This window comes from Crocuta crocuta, unplaced genomic scaffold (assembly GCF_008692635.1).
Source record: "Crocuta crocuta isolate KB4526 unplaced genomic scaffold, BGI_CrCroc_1.0 scaffold50, whole genome shotgun sequence".
NCBI lineage: Eukaryota > Metazoa > Chordata > Mammalia > Carnivora > Hyaenidae > Crocuta > Crocuta crocuta.
In genome coordinates, this window is record NW_027527428.1 from 5,565,234 (window position 1) to 5,589,620 (window position 24,387).

The window sequence follows — 24,387 nt, forward strand, 5'->3', positions numbered from 1 at the left end:
TGGAATCAATCACCGGCATCTCCTATCACTTTCCCATCTGGGAGATTATGAGCCAGGATGTGTGAAGTCCCCAGCCTTGTGCTGCCCATCGTGCCCCCAGAGAAACCCCATCTACGGCACAGAAAGGGGCTTCTCCTCGCACCTGTGGTCTTAAGTCCCAGCTGATGGCTTTCAGTGTGTGCGGACAGCCACTCCTGAGTCCTAGTTGGCCGGAGGCTTTGTCCCATCAAGGCTGAGGAGCCGACAGCAAGGCACGGAGAGAATGTTCTTGAGAACCAGGCCCCGTGCCTCCCCTGGGGGTGGCCGGTGAGGCCGGGACCGGTTCTGCTGACCACACTGGGCGCTGAGACGCGGCGGCCCTGCTGGGCCTCGGAAGCCAGCGGGCAAGCCGACCCCTGCCTTTGCTCCTGGCCACCCAGAGTTGAGCGCACCACCCCCCCAGAGCATCCCTGTCTTTTCTGTTCCCTACCTTCTTCCTTCCCAGGGAAGAGACCGTAACCCCGCTTCCTGGCTCGGGGGAAGGGGCCTCCGGGGCCTCCTCTTTAAAACTGCCTCCCAGCTCTTAGCCTCTGGTTCAGAGCTTCCCCCAGAAAGTGGTGTATTTTATCTTTATGTGTCAGGGTTTATATAAAAAGGGGATAGTTCAACTCTAAATGTAATGAGTTGGAAGAACAGCTCTCTGGTGGCTTTCTCTAGTGAACATGGCATCAATAACATTGATTGCTAAAAATAACTAATAACCCTGGGCCGGGGGTGGCCAGGGACCGCTCTGTCCCTGCCTCTGCACAGCATGTGAGGAAGGCAGGCTCGTGCCTGTAAGGACAGGTGAGTCCCACATGTGCTGGCCATTGTCATGCTCATCCTGGACACTGTCAAGGGACAGGTCCCGAGCACAAGTGGCCAGCAAACAGAATCTAAGGTTGACGCAAATGACCCTCACTGAGAGCCTTCTGAGGTCAGGCCGGAGGGAAATAGATGATGTTTAGGAGTAATGTCTGCCCAGCATGGAGAAGCTATAGTTTTCGAAAAGTGATGGACAAGCATAGATTATGTGCATCTCATCGCACTTCTGGAGGCTTCTCCTCTGGGTTTGGTGATGGGTGGATGGAATGGTCCACCATATATACACCCTCAGCTCTGGTCACTCAGCCTTTGACAATGCTGGCCATCTTCTTCCAGAAAACGGCCAGTGTGTCTGGACAGGGATCTATGCTGGGGCAAGGCTGGCGGGTCAGCTCAGCCTGTGTGGCTTCCTGTGTTTCTGGAGGGATTCTCGTGCCTAAACTCTCCTCAAGCTCCTTCCCCTTCTCCTGGGACTGCAGGAGAGAGAAGCCAAGTCTCTGGGAGGTGCTGAGGCCCAGGAGAGCGAAGGGCTGTGGTGTGACGCCAGTCTGCAGTTAAGGCAAGGGGCTCTTAAGCTGGCCCCAAACGAGTCTAACTTAATAGAGAAGAAATAATGTGTTCTAAATTAATAGCATGGATGTCAGCTCTGATGGCCCGGGTAGTAAAGCACATGGTCACTGGAGTTCCCTTTGTGAGGTTAGTTTCCGTTTTGCGTGTCTGCCCTGGACATAGGGAAGGAGCCAAGGCTCCCTCTGCAGTGACACCGTTTGGGTTCCAGGATAACTCCGTCGGTGGAGTTGGAGTGTGGGAGATAAGAAACTTGCTGTGCGGTTGCGTTCGGTTAGCTGGTCCCGCATGGATTTGTAATTAAATACTGGAGGTATCTGCGGTGCTCTGCCTGGGGTGTGAGAATTTACTGAGGTGCCTTGCAAAAGCTCTTGGTCGGGGACGCTCCTCCTCTGGGCAGAAGGAGTGGGGCTGAGGGCACAGCCCACAGCCCTGAATCGTTAGTACAGCCCCTCCACCCTGACAGCCCCCTCCTGCGTCAGCGACAGGACTGCGGCCTGGGCAGGCAGGACCAGACACTGGGCTTTCTCTGAAGTCTCCCTCCTTTGATCTCTGTTCTCAGGGACCCGCAGCAGTGTGGGAGAGTCCCCGTACTCACAGATCACGGCAGGAACCCAGCCCTTTCCCCCCCGGCCACTCCCAGAGCCTTTCTGGATGGCCGTATGTGGTTCCTCTGTGTTCAGTAGGAAGAAAGTGGGCAGCCTTTGCAGGCTGGCGGACGGAAACTGGGACAGCGTGTGACTTAGGAAGTCTGATGTGAAAACTTTGCCATAGAGCAATGCCCAGCCCCACTCCTGGGCTGGAGGTGTGGCTCGGATACGCTGTAACTTGGAACCCCCACAGCCAGACACTGGGGCACCACCACCAAGTTCGGGTCCCTCATTCTGACGCTCGCATCGGTGACCAACTTTTTGGGATTGCTCTGTATTGTTATAAATCCGCCAATAGTGGTGCCAAGGTAATAACGGGGGAGGGGTTGCCTAGAAGCCGGAGGAAGCCATGAGTCCCAAGGACACCAGGGTACACCAGAGGACAGGACCTAATGAGCTTCTACTGGTGTGGCTGGGAGAGATGCGGGGAGGGAGGGAGATTGGCGTGCACCCTTCGGAGAGCCAGAGAGCACTCATTACGCTCTATCTTGCTTGTCCGTGCCCCTCTGCACGCAGCCCCTGGCATGGCCCCAGCACATAGAAGGTGCTAAAAAACAGCAGTTGAAGGAAGGAATTAAAATGTTAGTCTGTAATGATAACATATTTATGCTGACACTTATGTTCGGCACTGTAGTCTCTCTCTCTCTCTCTCATCACGTACTGCCCCTGTGAGTGTTCGATGCTGCAGAGGGTAACGCTGGGCTGCTCCTGCTGGATAATGAGAGAACAGCAGTATGCCAAATGCTTTGAACAGATCTTTTTGCTTTCTTTCCTCTGCTCAGTTCTGCCACCAGAGACCTCTGACTATACTGTATTCTGATTCCGCCAACGTGAAGCTGCATTTGGGGGGGGGGGGAGTCACCCGTTCCCTTTATATTTAGGAAAGTAAGAAGCAAACAGACTTCATTTTGGAATCCAGCCTTCCTTTTGGGAGTTGGTAAAAGACCATTCCTCCCTGAGGCCTTGCTTCGGCTTTGTGGGGTTTTATATCCACTCCCTCCCCACCCTCCTGCCGAAAGGAGGCCCCAGGTGCACCTGCTTGGCTAGAACATCAGAGATGGAGGTCTCAGAAGCCTCTTCTCTTTTACGCGGCTGTTATTATTAATGCCTTACATTTACACCACATTCCGCAGTTTTTCAAAGCCACTTAAAGATTTTGTCTCGTTCGATCCTTCTAACAGTCCTAAGGTTGGCGGGGAGGATCTCATCTCTCCATCTTAAAGGTGAGGAAACAGAGTGCGGGAAGGTAGCGACCTGTCCAGGGTCACATGGGAGCCAGCAGGGATTCCCCCAGCTTCTTGTCTGCTGCCCTCCCCGTGTCTGTCTTTCGCTGATCTGCTGCTGTGGGGGTGGTGCCGAACAAGGGGAGCTGCCCTGCGGTAATGGTGTGGTCCCCAAACGAGCCAGAGGAAGGGGACGAGACACACAGGGAGGGCCTTCAGGGATTCCTCCTGGTCGGGAGTTCAGTGCCAGCGGGTGTTACGGGGAAATGAAACAGGGCTGAGGGAGAACTTCAGCAGGCATGGGGTTGGGTAGACCTTGGGAAGCAACGACACAGTCTCACACATGGTCACCCATCCAGCTACCATGACAGGTAAGTACTGATAACTGCAGGCTACTAGGCTCTCCAACCGTGGCCACAAGGCTGCCCTCATACGGTTGGGATCACAGGGAAAATGAGCCAGGTTTCTCCTCGCCTTCAGTGAATGACTGCTTTTCCTTAACAGCTTCTCCACTTTGAAACCCCTTGGCAGAGTCCTGGACCGGAGGGCAGCCTATCAGATTAGACTGGGCACACCAATCATCAAATTCTAGCCCCAAGTATCTATGCCCTACTCCAGCCGATGCCTTTGGAGAAACAGGGAAAGACAGAGGTGCTGTGGGAGGGCATGGGGTTCAGCACCACGGACAGTGGCTGGCAGGTGCCTTGAGCTACCCAACCACCTCCCGAGAGCTCCTGGGAGTCAAAATTTATTAGAAATGATGACAAGGCCTCTCTGTGCCCCTTGCCTAGAAACACATGGCACTCATCTGTCACCTGGAGACAGCAGCTAGCGCTTGTGCAGGCTCATGCCACGGCTGATCTGCCTTCATCAAATTCGAAACATGATTGCTTGTCACTTGTTTTAATTCATTTCCCCACCAAACCTCAATTTGAATAACTTCCCAGATTTTCTTCATCAGGAGGAAGAGACTCTCCCCTGGAGGTGGGTAGGAAGAGATCAGTGCCCAGTTCAAACAGCCTGACCTTCTACCGAGACAATGATGTGCGGAAGCCTTGCCCAGAGCCCAGCTCACCTTCCCGCTGGTGCTTGGCCCATGTCAGAGGCCCCATGAGAGAGGACGGCCACCATGGGATGTGCTCAGACTTGGGGACCCTCTCAGAAGCTCCGGTTTTATCTGGCACCAGTGGCTAGGGCCAATGAGACATGCAGTATGCAGATAAATTCTGCCGCGTGTGTGCTCACTAAATCCACCATGCTAGAAATGCATTTGGAGGCAATCCTGCCTGCCCACAGCAGATTTTCCAGATCCTGGCAACTGGAGCATGTTAAGGACGAGATACAGCTGCCAGGTCTGATTTCTTAAATCAAGATTCGTTTTGTGGGGAGGGCAGGAGGAAAAAATTTAATGCACAACCTGGCAAGGGGAGGGAGGGAGTGGTGCCCGCCGCCTTGGCCTCTCTGTGCGTTTTGGGAGGGAGCCAATTCCTTTCCAGCAAGTGACTTCCAGCTCAGGAAAGGGGGAGGGGCCTCGGGGCCTCCCCCCCCCCCGGTAGCCTGGGATCAGCGCTGCCTGACTCCAAACTCTGCACTGCGGGGTCTGAGTGTGAGCCGGGCAAGGTGCTGATTGAAGGAGCAGAAATTGCTGGTTTATGTTTTGTATTATTTCTTTTTCCCTGAGTCTCAGCCACTCACTCTTGCCACTTCACACTCAGTTTCTTGCCCTGTTGCCTCCTCCCAGACTCCTCACTGGATAACGTGCCGAGCGCCTCCCACAGGGACCCGTGGGCCACGCAGCTGCCAGGCACAGTTCAGGGGCCGATGAGGCACCCCTGCGTCCTGGTCAAGAGTGATGGAGAGTGCGTGAAGATGGCCGGCATGTCTGCGTGTGGCCCGGGGACAGTGCCTTCTGGGGGTGTCAGGGAGTACGGAGCAGGGGCATCCTAGGGAGTGCCCTCTGCCTGCCTGTGGCAGGGCGATGGAAAAGTGCAGCTCTTCCTAAATTAATACTTCACGGCGTTTTACGTACTGGACGAACCGCTGTCATTCCTCCATGATGGCTGATGGCCATCTCCATTCCTCCAAGTTTCAATTACAGCTTATGGGGGGTTGGGGTGGGGGCCGTGGAGAAGGGGCTGCAGGAGGGCAGAGGCAGACATGAGGCGAATTAGAGAGACTTTTGTCGCGCTTAATATCAATTCATTTTGCAGACTGCTGACACAGCCAGATTCCACAGCTCAGAATTTATGGGGGCTCAGTGTGCAGACGTGCGGACTCAAGAAAGAAAATACAAAAGAACTTTTAAAAAATGACTGCTATCAGCAAAAAAAAAAATATTTAATTTTACCCCCTTCTCCCCCCATGCACACCCCCCCAAGGAAGAGATACCAATATCTCACACACACACTCTCACACACACTCACACACACACACTCGCACACAATCTGATTTTGATTTTATTGGTTCAGGGCACTTAATCTCATTATGTAATAATCACATCATTTGCCAGAGTCAAGCCGTGTTTCATTACTTTATGGGCAGACTTTATATTAGATACACATGCGAAAATGATAATGAGAATGTCAGGAAAAGGAATACACTGAGGAAAGGTTACAGCCCGACCTGGCGGGCAGCGGTCCTCCCTCGGCCCCTGCTCAGGGAGCTGGGCTCCCAGGGGAGCACCCGACAGAGACTCCACGGCCAGGCTGGGAGCTGTTCTTGCAGAGCTACCCTGCTATGGCCCTCTTCGCCCTCTCTCCTCTCCCCTCCCCCGCCTCCTTCTCTCCATGCTTCTCCCCCCCTTCTCCTCCCCCTCCTGCCCTCCCCCACTGGCTGTGGCTCTTTCCTGATTTGGCTACTGGCTCTATTTGTTCGTTTGCTTAAAATGCCCTCCAAGGCCGGCTGCCTTCCTCGTCTGGCGCTCCGCAGAGTCCTCCACCCTTGGATCCCCTGAGCAGCCAAGGAGGAGGACTGGGGTCACACCAGAGGTGGGTGACGATGGCCCCCAGCAGACCGCCGACACTCCGTCTCTCAGAGATTTAGCAGTCGCACTTTCCACGGCCCCTGTGAGACCCAGCCTCTCACGGCCAGCCCATCCGTGGTCCGGGTGACCTCCCACCCACCAGTGGGAGATGAAGGACAACCTCATGGCACCAGCGGGTGGAACCCGCCTCTCCAGGGCCATGTGACTTCCTGGGCCCATCCCCACGGTCTCAGGGGGGCCCTTCCCAACCATCTCCAGCAACTCTGGGGGCCTTTGGGGGCAGGCGGGGCTGTGGCCTCCACGAGGAATGCCGTGACGGCGGACAAACACACGGAGATCCGGAAGAGCTGTCATCCGGCACTGCGCCCGCCACGGAGCAAGGTGGCCACACAGGCCCGAGTCACATTTTATTCACAACACCCACGACCAGCCGCACTGACCAGGGAGGGCCCAGACTCCGGGGCCCCGCCTCTCCCACCCCGACTGCTCTTTAGAAGCGGTTCTGAACCGTTGAGTAGAAAAGCCCATTTGTTCTCCCTTATCTCGTCAAACTGAAAACAAACGACCCAATAAGCATACGAATGACAGAACAGAGCAAGAGCCTGGGACGACGTAATGGCATCATTGCCCGTTCACTGAGGCTTCTCCCAGCGGACGGCTCACCACCAGGCGGACACCAAATGCATCTGGGTTGGCGCACCTGACTCAGCTGTGCGACAGCAAACCGACAGTGCAGGGAAGACGCGCAGGCACACTCGGGCGGCCCGGGAGCCTGGACACGTCTTCCAGGAGCAGGCAGCGGTCCTGGGGGTTCACCCCGCGGGCAGCACACCGCTGAGCGGCACCGTATAGCAAAGGAGCCACGTCTGCATTCCACTGGAGGTTCCCGGGCGCCAAAACTGTGCCAGGGACTCTGAAGGTGTGCATGGGCAGCAAGGGCGGCTTTGAACAAATCTCGGCTTCTAGGTGCCCCTGTCCTGCCGGACAAGACAGGCAGGTACCGCTCTGCGCCTGGTGAGCCCAGGGCCAAAATGAGGCCTGAACAGCAGGGACGTGAGAGGGCGCGTGCCAGGCTGGCTTCCCGGAGGGGATGTCCCGGTTGAATATCGGAGGACAAAGGAGGGAGACTAGGGATCTCTGGACAAGGGATCAGGGTGGGCAAAGGCACAGAGCACAAGGCAAAGTTTCGGTGGACGGACAGCCCTGAGAAGGTTCTCTTGTCACCAGGTCAGCCCCCTTGCAGGACCTGGGACGGGTCGCCGGGCGGGTCAGGGGGAATAGAGACCTGCTCTTCCGGCTCTGCCCCACGGTCACGCACCCTGAGTGTGGGCTGCGGGGGCCAGGCCGGGGGCCGGTGTGGACGAGTGGAGGTCCTCCATGCGGGCCACCACCCAACCCCATTGGAGGCTGCACAGTATGGACCTTGATGGCAGGAGAGACAGAAGCAAACAGACTGTCCCGACGCTCTGGATGGTCAGAGGCGGCAGCTGCACTTGGAAACCAGTGTCATGCCGACTGCGAGGCTCGCAGGCGGGAGGGCAGACGTCTGGCGCTCGAGACGCTGGTTTGGACTCAGCACCGTTGAGATGCTCCAGCGGATGCAGCCGGATGCAGGGAGATGGGGCGGGCATGGAAACGCCCCGCTGCGTGCAGGACCGAAGACACAGGGNGATGCCGGACGGCCCTGCCACAGGCTGAGTCGGGTCCTCAAATTCGCACATCGAAGTCCTAACCCTCAGCACCGTGGGATGTGCCTGTATCCCGGGCCGGGTCTTTCAGGAAATGGTTAAGTTAAAACGAGGTCACGGGAGTGATCTGCTTCCAGCGTGACTGTTGTCTTTGTAAGAAGGGGTCAGGACACGGACGTGCACGGAGGGACGGCCATGTGAAGACACAGAGAGAAGACGGCCAGGAGAGAGGCCTCCCAAAACCCCCTGCTGACCTCCTGACCTTGGACACCCAGCCCCTGGGGCTGTGAGGAAATACGGTGTTGCTGAAAATGCCCAGGCTGACGCCCGGGGACGGCGGTCCGAGCTCACGGCCACGAGCCCTGCCGGCTCGGTGCTGCCCGGGGAGCACCAAGAATCCAGGAGAGATGGGGCAAATGGAAAAGAAAAACGGGTCACATGGCTCCAGAACAGAAGGCCTGGTCCTGCTGAATTGCAGCACTGATTTCTAACAAAAATATCCTTCCTCTCTTACAAGCGAAATCAAACACATTTACACCTTGGGGGAGAATCCTGGGAGAGGGGAGAATCCGCATGTGGGTAAAATGGGCTGAAAACACGAGTCACAAAAGCAGCTACCCGACAGAGGCGCCTGCTCCAGAACCGGCGAAGGAAGCACTCTAGGTGACAAGTACCTTGTAGGCGGGGGGCCACGGCCACGGCCCCGCCTGTTGTGACCGACTCCTCAAGGGGTCTTATTCTCCAGGCCCACGTTTCCGGCTTGGAAGGAAACGCCAGAAACCCCCGTGGACTCAGCGCCGGGGAGCTTGTGATGGAAGCGGGGACCCATCTTGCTTTTTGTTTCCAGAAGAGATTAGCGGGTCTCAGGAGAGAGCGGCGGACATTCCAGCGCCTCCTTCCCAGAAAGTCCCACTTTGGTGGCCGCACAGCATTTACCGGCAGAACCCCACACGGGGGACTCAGGTTGTTGGGATGAAACGGGCCCCTGGCTCCTGCATTTACTTGGGGAAGACAAGCCTCTCTTCCCCACTGCGTGGGCTCCAGTCACCCCGTGGGGCTGTGGAGCACCGCTTCCTCGTCCCGCACACAGGCGGGTAAGCAGCCAGGCCCCAGGGAGCGAGCAGTTCCACCAGATGGCACCTCCTTCAGAGGGGAGCCTGGGGAGCCCCCAGGGGCTCTGTGGGTCCCTGCTCGCCCATTCCCCACTATGTTAAGACAAGACGAAGTCTCCCAGGTGCCACGGCCCCACGAGCCTCATCCAAAATCAGGGGGCACATCACCTCCCATGGGGCATATTTATTTTCCAGACAGTGAGCTGCAAGGATGCGCCCCAAACAGGCCGACACAGAGGGCTCCCTGGGGGGCTTCAGTCCTGTGGTCTCAAGGCCCGTCTTCCGCAGGCAGGTGGGTGGGGGAGCCTCCCGGGTAAGCGAGTTTCCAAATCCGTGCAGTTCCCATCGTGTCGAGGCAGATGAGTAAAAACGCACACCTACATAGAGCAGCGTGGCTCACAGCGCACTGAGAGGCGGGAGCCACCTGACCTCAGTGACGCAGGGCGGGCGACACGGGGCGGGTCCGTCCGCATGTGGAAGATCGCTCGGCCTTGAGCAGCATGGCAGACCTGACAGCTGCCACAGCATGGACGCGGCCGGAGGGCACGATGCCGAGTGACGTCAGCCGGACACAGGACACGTGAGGTCCCCCGGGGTCTCAAGCCCAGAGACAGACAGCGGGACGGTGGGCGCCGGGGGCCGGGGTTGCGGGAGGGAGAGCTGCTGTCTAATGGGGACAGAGCTTCGGTTTTTCAAGACGGAAAGAGCTCTGGAGGCGGACGGCGGCAGTGGCTGCACCACGTGAATGCGCTTGTCACCCCTGAACTGGGCACTTGAGCACGGTTAGGACGCTAAATTGGGTTCTGTGTATTTTACCGTGATTAAAAATAAAATTTCAAAAGATGCGCACATGCACGGGGCTCTCATCACCCGCTGGGCACTGTCCCAGCTCCTTCACATACAATTAGTATTTCCTCCACCCTGTTGAGAGCCTTTCGAGAAGAATGTTCTTGTCCTGATTTACAGATAAGGAGCTGAGATGTACAGGTTAAGTCATTGCCTGAGATCACTGATAAGAGACAGGGCCAGGGTTCAAACTGCGTGTCCCGAGTTCCATCAGGTACCCCCTAAATGTGTGCGGAAAGAATAAGTGAGTGAATGAATGAATGAACGATGTCCAATCCCAGACTCCATACATTGTTGTTGGTTTTCGGGGAGGGCGGGGGAGGACTGGTAACAGGTAGGGCACGTTTCAAATCAAAGTTACTAAATATTAATAAAAATACACCTGAGTGGGGGTCCCCCCCCCGGGGGGCTCACTCGGTTAATCATCCGACTTCGGCTCAGGTCATGATCTCATGGCTCGTGAGTTCGAGCCCTGTGTTGGGTTCTGTGTCTCCCTCTCTCTCTGCCCCTCCCCTGATCGCACTCTCTCTCTCTCTCTCAAAAATAAACATTTAAAAAAAATTTTTTTAAATACACCTGAGTGAGGGGTCTTTTCAGGGTGATGGAAATGTTTGGGAACCAGACAGAGGGGGTGGCTGTACCGCATGGTGACGGTGCCAAAGGCCGCTGGATTGTTCGCGGTGGCTGGCGAATTTTACGTTCTATGAATTTCAATTCAATAACTTATTTTAAAAATATGGACAGCATATAAATACGTATATATTTATATTTATATACATGATTATATATAAACCCAAGTGTAATCTAGGTATGGTGAAATTAAACACAAATATACCGGGAATGCATTTACGGATTGTTGGCTGTGCGTCATATGAACGCACACGAATGCCTTGCCTGTGGGCGCCGTTCTCCGGTGCCTGGGCCTTTGCTCTTCTGTGGGTGGAGATGACCTATCAGGGCGAGGATGCATTTAGGGGAAATTAACGCCCCCCCTTCCCAGATGGCGACACCACCATGCACGCCCCACCCCCACCCCGTGCCCGTGGACGCTACCTTGCAGGCTGGGATTTGGGAGTTTTCAGATCTGGTTTTACTAAAAGTCCCCTAAAGTCTCTACTCCTCTGAGATGGATCTGTCTCATTAAATAATAAGCTACATGGCCTAGGGGCCCTGACCCGCCTCACCTCGTGAATGCTGACTTCCCTTTATCTTTTAGAGAGAAACGACCGTTTATTCCCCAGTAATGGTTGCTAGGGGCAGACCACCTGATAACGATGTGATTAATGATGAATTAAATTATCGTCACCTTTCAGCCGACCACGGAGAAGAAGCTTCCACGTGTTGTGCGAGTATGCACGTAGCACACGTAGGTCTATGTGCACGGTGGGGGTGGGTGTGCGAACGTGCCCACGCGTGCGCTCTGCTGACCTGGGGGAGACCTCCGCGAGGGAGGGGTGGTAGCGTGAAGCCACCCACGTGTGCCGCCCTCACGCAGCTGGACTGAGCTGGGATCCTACACACGGGAGCGTGTCGGAGTGCCTTGGAGGGGACCATTTATCAAAGAAATTCTTTGGAGGGTATGTTTGCAGACTCCTTTGGAATGTGAATAACCATCTCCTAATTCCTATTTGGGAAATTAATCTTCTGGTTCCTGGAAATGTGGCAGAGAATTTTGGAAACAGGGTCAGAGGCTAATGCCTGTCAGAGCACTCGGAGGCACACCTGAGGGGCTGGGTGAGCGAATTACGGCACCTCAGTGCAATGACACACTGTCAAGCGGTACAAGCGAGGTGAACATCTACCTAGACATATGCTCCTGAAGATGCCGTTAGGCAAGAACGACCAGAAAAAACCCAGGCTGCAAAACAACGAATGGACTGCGACCCCATTTTTGCAGCTTGCAAACAGCGGTTATTTCTGACAGGCGGACTGTACGTTTGCTTTTGCGTCTGTGCTTCTCCGCAGCGAACATGCCTTGTTCACGTACTAATGAAAAGGCACTATGAGCTCATTTTAATTTAAAAAGAAAAGCATGGATCCTAAGGGCGGCCTTGAGACCCTCCTCGCCCCAGAGGAGGAAGACAAACCAAAGAGCCGTCCTTCTGGATTCCATCTCTGTGGTTCCGGAAGGCGCGGGTGGCCCTGGGGCTGCAGCACTGAGCTGGCCCTGGGGTCTGGAGTCATGTTCTGGGGCAGGAGTGTGTGCCACCCGCCCACGTCTGTGGAAGGACCAAGCTTTCAGCTCCTCCTTTGGCTCCTCCCTCACGCCCTTTCCGGGGACAGGCCACACCCCCATTGCTCGGACATCCTGCGCTCAGGGAGCCCAGGGCCAGCCTGAGGACCGCAGAGCAGGTGCACGCCTCCCCTGTCCGCCCCCACAGGTGGGCCGGCCGGCCAGGTGCATGAGGCCGCGGGAAGAGTCGCCTGCGGTGCAGCGACGGCTGAGACATCCGTGCCGCCCCTCAAGCGTCCCGAGTAGGATGCGGGAGAAGAGCGTCCACTACCGCTGTGAGCCTTGGGGCCAGCCCTGGGCCTCTCAGAGCACAGTCTCTTTCTTGGCCAAAAAAGGAAGGAGCCGGCCAAGATGGCCCCCGGGCCCCTCCCAGCTCGGAGGCCCCAGGGCATTCTCAGGGTGTGACGAAGTGTGACTCACTGCTTTGACGCCAACTGGACCAGACCAGCAACTTCTTCCCACTTTCCTCACATTTCAGGGTAGGGAGGGGTTTTTAAGACGCCATCTTGGAGCGCCGCCCCTCCCCCCCATCTCACACACACAAATACCGCGGCTCAACCCCACGAAGGCAGCCTGTGTAGACTCCGAACCAAGGGTACAGGGAGCCCCAGTGATGACGCCCTCACTCAGCCTCCTGGGGCCCCGGGTGCCCAGCCCGGAGGCCTCACTCTGTTCTGCACAAACCCCTTGCACGGGAGGCCAGCTGGCCCACAGTAGTTCGCGGACAAACCACTTACGCGCTCACACGCTGAGCAAGGTCAGAAGACACGGAAGGGGTGACTTCCAGCTGTGGCCCCTCCTTTCCTGCTCCCGGGGCCCCATCTGCAGCGGGGGTGCTTGAGGGGCTCAACCGCAGCAGTGGATGTAGGCACCCCTCGGACGTGGGGGCCTCTTGATGCAGTGAGGGGGGCGTCCCTCTCGCCCTCAGACTCCTTCCCGTGGGCCAGCTGGTCCCGGGGAGCAAGGAGCCTTTGCTGTGGTGCCCACCCCTGGGGGGGCCATCGGTTTGCTCCTGTCTTCCCTTCATTATTTATCCTTCACACCTGCTCCAAGTGCCCCAAACAGAAACCACTAAGAAGCCCTAAAAATGTTCAGCGAATGACCAGAGACGCTGAGCTGTCACAACAGGGCTTGCTCTCGGGTTCCGCACAGACGTACGTTCCCTGGGCCCCCAAGTCCTAACGAAAGGCGCAGTCCTGTCCCCTGGTCCGCCTGCCCTGGACAGAAAGTTAAAGCGGGCTCTGTGGCCGCCCCTCCCGCCTGCCCTGGACTGACCAGCAGGAGGAAGTGTTTGGAAACGCTGCCCCATCAGCTCTTTCTGCCTCTTCCCTGGCCGGTCTCTTCTTCCCACTCAGCCAGCGTGCGGGTCAGGGAGGCAGCCGGGCGGCTCTGAGCTAAATAAACTCCTGAAAGGGCAGGGAGCCTCCACTGGGCCGTTTTTCAGACTTGAATTCCACCGAGAGGAGCTAACAAAGGCCTTTCCACCTGTTTAGCCTGAATTCCCTCTCAGCCCTGGGCAAACAGCTGCCCTCCCAGGAGGGGACATGAGCCGGCAGGTGTGAGCACAGCTGGCCGTCCAGGTGCCTGCCGTGGACCCCAGCGTGCGGCCCCGGCAGCAGCAGGAGGTGGCCCGGCCCTGCTCGCCTCGGCCGTTCGGCTGGAGCAGCTACGGGCAGTCTCCCTGCAGAAAACCAGCAACACGCACGGTCTGAACTTCACGTCCGCCCGACAGGGCCCAAAGCTCTGCACAGAATTTTCTGACACAGGGCCTGAAGGCGGCCGGCTGTGGCGGCCACGTCCCCAGGTCGGAGGCTCAGCTCTGCCACCGAGGAGTGGGGCGGCAGGGACCTCCCACCCCAAGGAGGACGAGGCCTAGGAGCGCTGCACGGGGCCAGGCTGAGAACAAACAAGGCGGGGACAGACCGTTCCGTTGTCAGTGTTAGCCGGTGACTCGCTAGCCCGGGGCAGCCGGCGTGTCTACGCAGAATGCTGGCCACGGACACTTTGCATTCAGCTGTGAGCTGACCCTGGGCACACCTGTCCCCTCCCTGCTCTGTTCCCTGGGATGCCACTCTTTTATTACAGGTGTTTCTAACTCAGGCTAAACTATCCTTGCTGCAGACCCCAGGAGTGGGGGAGGAGGTGAGGAGAGACGGGTCTGCTCGGTGACCACCCCTGCTCTGCCATGCTGAAGGTGCAGAAGGTCAGCCGCGAAAACCAACAGAGAACTGGTATAGGTGGGAAGGGGCCGGCAGGAGAGCCAAGATGCCCCGCCCATCTTCTTTAGTTCCCCACCCCCCCCTCCGGCACCAAGGTCACACCTGAACCCCTTCCCCGGCCCCACCTGGATGGCAGCCTTTCTCGCCTGTGCTTCAACCACCCCAGCTCCCTGGAAACCCAGGGCACTGCTCTGACACCGGGCCTCAGACCTGCCAGCCAGGCATCGGACCACCGGTCGGGGGAGGAGAGGCTGGGTAAAGGGAACCCTGTACCCCTCTGGGCCCCATCAGCCACTGGTCTTGGAGAGGCTGGGAGAGCTTGGCCCCAGGCCCTCTTAAGGGAGTTTTCTTTTATATTTATTAACCCACTTTCTCTTTTGGCACTCGGAGCAGCGAGGAAGTCTCGGCCAAGGCTATTAATAGACGGAGGCCATCCCTGGGGAAGAGTGAGCTCATACCTACCGCACAGGTGCCAAGCATAATAAAGGCTTCTGAGTCGGGCTAAATATAGGCCGCGGCCACGATGGGGCATGGAGGGCGGGCCTTGGGGAGCTGAGCACAGTCTGCCCCGTCGCCCCCCATCCCTGCTCCCTCGGCAGAGCTTTTCAAAGCCCGTGCCGGAGCCCGGCCCTGCCGGGAAAAGACCTGGCGGTCACGCGGTGCCACCTCTCCCGGTCAGACCTGGTCGGAGCCGCCAAGGAAGGGATTTGCAAAATGACATGCAATATAAATGACTCCTGTAAACAGAGAGTTTAATAAAAAGGCAGTGAGGGAATTTATGGGCAACCCAAGGATGATTAAAATTATTTATCTACTTACCTCCCTTGCTGGCTGATCAGTCTATTAATTATCTATTATGCACTCGCTGATTTGCATTTTGGTAGTGGGACGGAGTGCAGGTGGGAATCACAGAAGGGTTCAGGAACCAAGTGGTGGGGGGAGGTGTGGAGCCCCCTCTCTACCAACCACGGCCCCCCAGCTGACGCCACGTTGCCACGCTGCCGAATTGCCACGCTGCCGCCCACAGCAGTAGCCGCCCCCAGCCCCTGGCCCCCGAGAAGCCCCGATCCAGGAACCCCGATCCAGGAACCTGCAGAAAGTTCGACGTGAAGGGATAACGCACCTGTGTGCCGGTGGAGAGCTCCCGGGACCGGTTCCCAGCCGAAGGGGTCTGCAGACCAGCTCGAGGGAAATGCTGGCAGAACCTTCCTCTGGCCGTTCTGACTTAACGCTGCATTTAGAAAAGAAAACACGAGAACAAAACCATTTTCAATCTCTGAATATCTGAAGTGCATCAGACACACGCTCTCCCGCGCTCTTGATTAAAAATATCACAGGACAGAGTGTCATGGGAACGGCATCTTTTGAACACTGCAACCAAGGGAGCGTCGGGCTGGGAGAAGGTATAACAAAGCGTCCCTGCTCACCACCTCGGGGCTCCCAGCCACTCACAGCCCTGCTGCTCGCCTGCAGTGAGACACACAGTGTCAGATGGGCCCTGGGACCTGGGGGGAGGGGACCCCGAGTGCAGTTGGTACAGACCTTACACTTTATCTAGACCTTCAACCTCACGGATCAAAATCTACTGGCACAGCTAGCCAGTTCCTCAAAACAAATCTCTTTTATCTATCTATCTATCTATCTATCTATCTATCTATCATCTATCTATCATCTATCTATAGCATGTATATCATATAGGTAGATATAGACATAGATACGTGGATTGGTAGATAGATAAATGGATGGAGGGAGAGATGGATAAATGGATGGATAAATGGATGGATGGGTGGATGAATGGATAAATGGATGGATAGACGCATGAATAGATGGATGGATGAATGGTCGATGGATGGATGGATGGATGGATAAATAAATGGATGGATAAATGGATGGATGGAAGGATGGATGGATGGGTGGACAGATGGACAGATAGCTCCTCTTGGTCCTGTTTCTCTGGAGAACCATGGCTGATTCAGTGCATCTGGGGTCTTTCTAGCTTGCACTTCCGGAGGAGTTGGGCCCCTCAATGGCGTGGAAAGGGCAGAGGAGGCAGCAAGGGGCCAGTCATCCCTTGCAAGCGAGGACTGCAGGGTCATGCGCCCAGGAGTGCACTGACCGTGAGTCTCTGTGAGCTGACGTCCCAGCCCCGGTACCAGCTTCCTCTTGAGCCTTAAAATCCCCCTACCCCGAGACCCTGCCAGAGGGGGGCTCCCTGGCATTTGCAGGACAGTCATCTCCACGCCCCATCCTCTGTGCCCCGCCTGGCACCGCCCCCTCCCCCCCGCACTGGCTTCTCAGTCCCGATGATGTATCAATAACCGCAAAGCAAAATGCCACAGTTAGCAGCGCTACTGTGCTGTGACGAATCGCTTCTGGAATCGATTCGCAGGGCTGTGTGTGTGCAGCGAGGTGGGGCCGCGTCCCAGGAGCCGAAGCAGCCCCTGGGAATTAGGCACACCAGGAAAAGTCCCAGGAGACAAAGAAGGAGGGAGAATGCAGGGGAGACAGGAAAAGAGCCGATCTTTAAGAAGGGGGACTGGAGATTCTCAGTGACGCAGAGGACAGGCATCCCGAGTCCAGGCTGGGCGGCGAAGACACCACAGGGCACGGCCCGAGGACCTCTGATGGGGGTGGGGCATGGCGGGCAGAGGACTCACGGCCAGACCCACCTGGAGGGCAGGGGCAGATGGCAGCTGGCTCTTGGGTAGCAGGACCCTTCCCGGGATGGGGATATGCTGCCCGTCCCAAGTAGCATGTCGGGCTCAGGCCAGGAAACACTCCGGCTCACGTACTTGAGATTTTATTGGCTTAATAAACTGCGTGGTTGCTGCCATCGGGTCCTCCTTGAGCCCAAGCAGGAGCACACGCTCGTCCCTGGGGAGCAGGCAGCAGGAGGGACGGGGCTTAGTGCAATGAGGGCTCCCGGAACCTTCTTGCAGCTGTAACTGGTGACCCTTCCAGTACCCCTAGAGGGAAACCACCACACACTGGCCCACCCTGGACTCCAGCACGGGACGCCTCGTGACGGCCACCCTGTCCTGGCCCTTGCTACGGTGAGTCTCTGGGCGATTCGTTTTCCCCATTTGCAAGGTGAGCTTCCTCACAGCTGTGGCCCTCACACATGGCCCTGAGAAGCCCCCCGAAGCCCGCCGGGGCAGCCTCATCGAAGGGGGTGGGGAGGGGAGCTCTGGGGGCTAGTTCAGCAAAATGCCAGAGAGGGGACAGGGGTCCCTGCACTTCCGAACCGTGAGTCTGGGGACAGAGTGAAAGTGCACAGGCTTCTACGCATCCCTCGTTCACTTAGTCCTCACGTCCTGGGCCCGTCTACCTCTCTTCCCAGCTGGGGTCCTCACCACAGGCGCCCTGGGTGTAGGAGAAGCAGAGAGCCCGGCCTGGGCTTCAGGGGCCTGGAGGGTCCAGCAACGCCCTCAGGGCAGGAAGGGTGCAGCTGTCCCGTCTTTGCTCTCAGAGATGCCACGCGGAGTGCGGATTTGGCCTGAGCACAGCAGCCTGCACGCTCCCACCACCGCTTGCTTGCTGGGGGCCTGCGGCCGCAGCACTGCCCCCGGGCCTCCAGGGGGCGCCCCAGCCCGTTCTCCCACCTCCAGCAGCTGCCGCCCGGGGCCCAAACGTGAAGAGAGGCTGTCCCCTCCTGGAACCTGCACCCTCTCTTCCAGGACTGTGTCCCCGTCCTGCCAGACTGAGGGCTCGGACAGCCACAGAGCCTCTGAGGGCAGCGGGCGGTCATGCCCCGAGCACAGCTCCTCAGCCCATCACCGTGGAGGCTGCGGGTCAGGGTCGCTCCTGAAGTGGGGTCCATGCCGTGGGGGCCCAGCAAGGAAGACCAAATGCTGGTGAATGGTCTTCCTCTCTCCCCCCTTCCCTGCTCTCTTCCCCGCTCCTTTTCACAAGTACACGGGCTTCACTTCCTGCCCTAACCCTTTCCCAGATACAGACTGCTCGATCCAGCTCGCAGAGACACGGAGAGATGCTGATGCCACACGAGCGGCACGCCAGGGGCCAAGGGCACAGTCCTCACACGCTCTGACTCCACAGACCCGCCGGCGGCCGGGAGGGCCAGACTGATGGATGGAAGGAACCAGATTTCCCCCACCACTCTCCCTCCATCTAACAGACTGTGAGCTAGTCTAGAATTGTTTCTTCAACTGTCCACAAACGTTTTCCTTACAACCAGCATAAGCAGACAGAGGTCTTGTGCAAAGTGAGGGCCAGGGTGTGGGGAGGGAACCATGCAATGGAACATTCTAGACTCTGGACCACCGGTGCTTCCTCTGCCCAACAAATGCAAGGAAAAGGCACAGTGCCCTGGGGCCCTGGCAATGGTCTTCTGAGCAAAGCTTACCCGTCTCTAGCAGGCAGACACCTTCAAGCAGAAGGAAGCCAGAGCGCTAAGTGAGAACGTGTAGACGTGTAAACAGCTCGCCTCTCCTGTCCCCCAACTGATGGGACCGTGCCACAGGGGCTGACTCCCAGGTGCCGCCCGGCGGGTCCACAGGAATACAAGACACACGCATTCCTGGAATGTCAGAAACCCATTCAAGGCAATCTCCCCCCGAACTGCCATCTGCCATCGACTGGGTGGCACTTTCTCACGTACGCGGGTCCTGCATGGCCAGTGCACCTTCTCGAGCGTGCCCGCGGAGGGCAGATATGCGCCCATCCCGAGCGCACCGCGGAGGGCAGATGTGCGCCCAGCCAGAGTGCCGCGGAGGGCAGATGTGCGCCTGGCTCTTGCTTTGATCTCACACGGTTACACGTTCAGTGTTACAAGCTAATAAAAGCTGCATGATCAAATTCCAGGTCATTACTCAAGGAAAGGGACCCCTCTGTGGTCGACAGCGACAGTTTCAAACCAATTAAAACAAGCCTGGCGTTTCTGCGGGCTGCCGCGCACCCACCACCCCGGCAGTCTCCGAGGGCCCATGCGCGCGCGGAGCAAGATGCACGAAATGTTAATGGAGACGGTAAATGTCACACCGAGGGGATTCTGGTAAATAAGGCCCTCGGAAGAGGCCAGGGGGACGCGCCTCCTGAGCTAACCCTGGAGGGAACTTCAATACAGATGAGATTGGACCAAAAACAATGCTCTCTGCAGGGGATGGGTCTGCAGGCAGAGCTGGAGAGTCTTGGGGGGGGGTGGGATGTGGCTCCGTTTCCTACTGGTCTGCCTCTGACAGCGTGCGTGCCTCCTGCCGCCGGCACAAGCACTGGCCGGGACCCACAGCACCACCGAGTGGGAGAGGACCGGGGACGCCGGAGGGGGCTGGGGGTGGCGCTGAGTGGGCGAGGGGAGGGGCGATTCAGCGGTGCCTGGGCGTCGGGGCGCTGGAGCAGAGAAGGTGCAGAGGGCTCATGGCTGTGCGGCGGGTTCACAGGTGTCTAGCGGCTGCTCTGAGCTCTGCCGGGTCCTGTTTCCGGAAGATCCAATGCCCCCCGTGACACAAGTGGATCCGGGTTCGAGAGAACACCGCGCTGCGCCCGGGCCAGTGAGCAGCCACCGCGCTGCGAGCAGGCTCGCACCAGGTCATGTAGCCGCGTGCGGACCCGGGGCCAGCCCCACTCGTGGGCAGCTCGGCTGGGCCTCAGCCGTGGCTGCCACCTCCGCTCCCAGCCAGGACTGTGTGCGGCTCAGAGTTCTGCCCCACTCAACGAAGGACCGCAAGGAGAAGGGGAAAGAAGGCGCCCGGCCGCGCGGAGGTCAGCGAGTCAGGGCTTGGAGCGCTGGGCCTCAGGGCTGGGGCTCTTCCTCACGCAGCCCCTGCCCCCAAGGCCACTGTGGCCGCAGTCCCCGAACGAACGTCAATCGAACTCTACAACCAAAACAACAAACCTTGTTCAGCTAGGCTTGCCAGATTCAGCAGAGTCACCGGATGCCCGGCGGAATTTGCAATTTCAGATAAACAGCAAATGATGTTTTACATTAAAAATATTTTTTTAATGTTTATTTTTGAGACAGAGAGAGACAGAGTGTGAGCAGGGAAGGGGCAGAGAGAGAGGGAGACACAGAATCTGAGACAGACTCCAGGCTCTGAGCTGCCAGCACAGAGCCCGACGCGGGGCTCAAACTTGTGACCCATGAGATCATGACCTGAGCTGAAGTCGGACACTTAAATGACTGAGCCCCCCCAGGCGTCCCTATTTTACATTTTTTAGTATAAGTATGTACCATGCAATATTTGGGATGTACTTATACTACTTACATGTACTTATGCATGGTTCGTCTGAAAGTAGAATGTAAGGAGGGGCCTTATAGTTTTAGTTGGCAACACTTGCTGTCTGATCGCTCGGCCTAAACACACAAACACACACTCACATACAGACATACAGGCACATGCACATCCTTCAAAGAAAAGAAGGGAGCTGGGACACCTGAGTGGCTCAGTCGGTTAAGCGTCCGACTTTCGCTTAGGTCATGATCTCACAGTTCGTGGGTTCGAGCCCCACATCGGGCTCTGTGCTGACAGCTCGGAGCCTGGAGCTGCTTCAGATTCTGTGTCTCCCTCTCTCTCTGACCCTCCCCTGCTCATGCTGTGTCTCTCTCTCTCTCTCAGAAATAGATAAAAACATAAAAAAAATTAAAAAAAAAAAGAAAAGAAGGGAGCTAACGCTTTATGAGGACTGACTGGGGGCCTGGCGCTTCCCCCTTCTCTCTCTCTCTCTCTCTTTCTCTCTCTCTCCTTGAACCCCTCCTCCCCCCATCACTCCCACTGCGGCCCCCAGCGTGCAGATAGAGAGGCTGGGGCTCCGGGGTGTCACTTGTCAAAGGCCGCATGGGCAGCACGCAGCCTGGCCGAAATGCAGACCCAGGTCGTTCATGTTCCAAAGTCTGCACTCCAACCAGACCCAATGCATCAAATCTTAGATGCTCATTTCCAAACGCAGTGGCCGGAAGGAAGTTGTTATTGATGCCGCAGTCACGTCAGTGGACGGCGTTTGAAGCGCTGGCCCCGGGCCTGCGCCAACTTGAGAACAAGGAAGCTGATGCAGTTGAACGGAACCCTGGTGGTTGGGGCTCAGCCAGACGGGGGCGTGAGTGAGCACATCTGGCTGTGGTGCGGACGGTCGGTGGGTTGGATCCGCCCCGGAGCTGGCAATCAGGTCCTGAGCAAGTATGAAAAATGGATCGGGGTGTGTGGCAGGGCGTCCTTTAAAAGAAGATTTTTCTCCCCTGGACACCTGGATTCCAGGGACAGTATCTGTGCCTTCTGGAGGTTGGAAAGGTAGACCCAAGACTGTCTGACTCAACTACTCCTTATTTAACTAGCTGCTTTCCAGACAACCAGTAGGTGGCTATGTGGTTAGAAGTGCAATCTTAGGAAGGGATGGAGGGAGGGGGGGAAGGAAGGAAGGAAGGGAGGAAGGAAGGAAAGAAAGAAAAAGAAAATAAGAAGAAGAAGAAGAGAAGGAAGGAAGGAAGGAAGGAAAGAAAAGGTCCCAATCTTTGAGGCCACGGTGAGCCACCGGGTGACACTCTTGTTATCTTCGTGGCCGCCCTGGTGCAGGGAAAGAGACTGGATCTGACTGACAAATCTTGCCCTTTATTTACGTCAGCAGGACAATGCTCATGACAGACACGAACTTCCATGTCTTTATTGGTTGGTTTATGATGTTTCCAGGAACAGATGTTAAGCTTAGCACCGTGCCCTTTCTAGAAATGTCTTGTTTCCCTTTCTAGAAATGTCTTGTTTCCCTCCTCTTTTACAAACGATCGTCTCACGCAGTGGAAAAAACTCGTAGCCCACCGTTAGTCAGCCTTCATGCCGTGAACCACTTGCCGGCTGTCAGCAAAGGTTGTGAGCGGACGGGACCTTCCGGAGCACCGCTGGCCAGAGCCCTTGCAAGGGCTGTGGCCAATTCCTCTTGCCAGGGAGGGTCTGGATGACCTGGGTGTTATCTCCTGACCCAGTGGCCTCGTGGAGGCCGCCTGGGATCCAGGAAGCCACCAGGGGAACAGAAGAGGCTCGAGTGGATGACCCAAAACTCCAACAGAGGACAGCACCCGTCACTGTCTGAATCTGGAAAGCAAAACCGCAGAGCAAAAATCAGATGGTGGAGGCTGGGGCGGGGAGGGTCCGCGGAAGCCAAGCCACACAAACGCCCCCTTATTTCTGTCCCCTTTACCTCTCAGCCTCCTCGGTAACGCAGTCAGGATAGTCTGCGTGTTCACGTCGTGATGTTTTCATTATCCGCCTGATGGGGTTTTATTGGAAGAATTTGTGCCAAGAGTTGCATTTTGAAATTCCCCGTGTAAGGAGGGAGGGCATTGGGGGTGTGTGGAGAGGAGGAGGTTGCGGGGGGGGGAGCCGCCGCTGGATTTGGGGTCTTCCGGAGACAGCCCTGCAAGGAGCTGATTCAATTACAGTCAGGTTGTTGTTTTAGGTGACCTACTTCCCAGATGGTTTTCCCTGTGCTTCTTTTCTGCCACAGTTTTGACATATTGGAGCCAGGAAGGAAGAGAAGTCACACTGTGTCACCAAAAGAAGGGAGGGAACCCAGTTCCTGCAAAACTCTGGAGCCCAGCTGAGTGGTGATGGCCCCAGAGTCCTGTGCCCAGTTTTGGAGCTTGCTGAAGGTCCTAAGAGTCCCCTCGGAGAGAGAGAGAGAGAGAGAGAGCGAGAGCGAGAGCAAGCAGCCCAGGATGGCTGGGGGCATCCATTGCAAACGTGCCTCTGGGGGGCGTGGCTGGGATTCCCTCCGGCACAGAGTCCCTTATGGTGCGGACTCTGGCCCCACGTCCAGGGCCTCACAGGACAAGGAGGGCTCTGCTGGCGGCCCAGCCCATCCCTGGGGGCAGCAGCCCCAGCCAGAAGCAGGGCCCTGTGTGCCTCAGTGGTCCAGCAGCCCCTAGATCTTCCTGCTTGGAGAACAGACTTGCATCCTTGCTCAGTCCATTCTCCCGCCTTCAGGCGGGGCCCCTCCTTGCCCTCAGCTATGAGACTCGGTGCTATTTTTAAATGCTTCCCAGCAAAGAGCTCTTCACGCCCTCCCTGCCTCTCTTGGCAAAACTTCCCCACATTTAACCGACCTCGCTGCCAGGAAAAGTCCTTCCTCTGATCTATCCCAGATCCTTCACGATGAACCATGAGTTCATTCCCCACATCCTGCCCTCGGTGGGTTTGGAGAACAGCTGCTTGCCGCCCTTCGTTGAGTTGCTCAATAGAGCCTTCGACACAAAAATATTGTGCCTCGTGGCTGTGAGCTCTGCCCGCCTGCTCGGTGGGGATGTGTCTTTTCCCTGTAAAACCTTGGAAAACAGAAGGTGCTAAGGAGCCGCCCGCTTCTCCGTACCACGGTGGGGCCCCAGCCATCACCAAGATGGATTCTCAGATTTGACTGACGGCCTTTGTTTTTTGGATTCAAATAGGCTGAAAGCCCAGGGGAGCTTAAATCTTATCGCGCTCAGGAGGCGCTGGAACCCAGGGCACAGACCGACCCCGTGGGCCTGTGGCGGCGAATGCCCGTCTCCAAAGGTGCAGTGACTTTGAGGGCCCCACCTTGTGTCCTCCCTGCGTGAAATGCCACCTCCTCAATGTCAGAGAAACAGCGCAAACAACTAGCCAGCTGGGACACTCTGTGGCTACACAGCAGGTCTCAGGGAGGGCTACACATCAGGGTCCCTGAGCCACACCCCGGGCACCTGCCTCCTCCAAACCCCGGCTCGACACACCGATGCGGCTGAGTGGGACACCAGCGTGCTTTGAGGCACCGAGCTCTGCGTGTGGGCCTTTACCGTAGACCTTGTCCTCAGAGAAGGGAAGTCAGAGGCGGAGGCGGGGAGACGGGGAGCTGAGAAGGGAAGAACGGAGGTCCCGCGAGCTTCCCGAGCCCACAGGTGGGGATGAGCACCGTGAGCCTATATTCTCTATTCTAATTCAGGAGTGAAAACTGACCTGTGACTTGATCTCAACTTTACATGCATGTCTCTGATTATTTACAAGAAAGGCAAAAAGTAACCCAGAAAGATGCTGGGGCAAAGAAAGAAGTGGCTTCAGATAGATATGG

General features: G+C 57.0%; 1 long non-coding RNA gene across 2 annotated transcripts in view; it reads right to left on the minus strand.

Moving 5' to 3' along the window:
- Positions 1-24,387, minus strand: part of LOC144225709 (uncharacterized) — a 322,326-nt gene that overhangs the window by 46,448 nt on the left and 251,491 nt on the right. For both annotated transcript variants that reach the window (XR_013333370.1, XR_013333371.1), the window contains exon 3: positions 15,488-15,595. This is a non-coding gene — a long non-coding RNA (uncharacterized LOC144225709). The remainder of the gene's footprint in view (positions 1-15,487; positions 15,596-24,387) is intronic.